Source organism: Priapulus caudatus, unplaced genomic scaffold (assembly GCF_000485595.1).
Source record: "Priapulus caudatus unplaced genomic scaffold, Priapulus_caudatus-5.0.1 Scaffold990, whole genome shotgun sequence".
Lineage (NCBI taxonomy): Eukaryota > Metazoa > Priapulida > Priapulimorpha > Priapulimorphida > Priapulidae > Priapulus > Priapulus caudatus.
The window spans coordinates 73995-74679 of record NW_014578051.1 but is presented as its reverse complement, the minus strand read 5'-3'; the positions used below and the strand labels follow the sequence as shown (position 1 = coordinate 74679).

At 40.7% G+C, this 685-nt stretch overlaps 1 long non-coding RNA gene across 1 annotated transcript in view; it reads left to right on the top strand.

Annotated features, from left to right (window-relative positions):
• Positions 1-685, top strand: part of LOC106814851 — a 20065-nt gene that overhangs the window by 16870 nt on the left and 2510 nt on the right. The window lies entirely within an intron of this gene.

Here is a 685-nt window from a genome sequence, read left to right as displayed (position 1 = left end):
CTTGGATTGCTGGCTCCCTTTCTTGGATTGCTGGCTCCCTTTCTTGTATTGCTGGCTCCCTTTCTTGGATTGCTGGCTCCCTTTCTTGGATTGCTGGCTCCCTTTCTTGGATTGCTGGCTCCCTTTCTTGTATTGCTGGCTCCCTTTCTTGGGTTGCTGGCTCACTTTCTTGGATTGCTGGCTCCCTTTCTTGGATTTTCCCAACTTAATTGGGACCTCTGGCATATATACGTCCCATATTCCTGTAATTCCTATGTTTTATACCTCTGGCATATATACGTCCCATATTCCTGTAATTCCTATGTTTTATAGGATCCTATAAAACTCCTATATTTTAACACAACCTATATTTCTTATATTTTGAGTGGTTGCAGTTGGCAAGATATCCTTGCAACATATGCAAATTTATGCATCTCGATCTTTATAAATTCAATATCCTATTCCTGCGGACTGTATCTGTGAATTTGCTCAACTTGGAAACCTTCTAGGAGCCTCAAAATACCTATATATTTCTCCTATATTTGGAAGGATAACCTAGATTTCCTATGTTTTGGTTCCATAAAGTGGCTAGGAGGTATGGGAGAGGTATTTGGTATATATACAATATATACAGTATACAGTATACAGGGATGGGAATGACAATTTGTGTTTTCAGCTGAAAATAGCAGGGGTCCAGCGGGGGGGG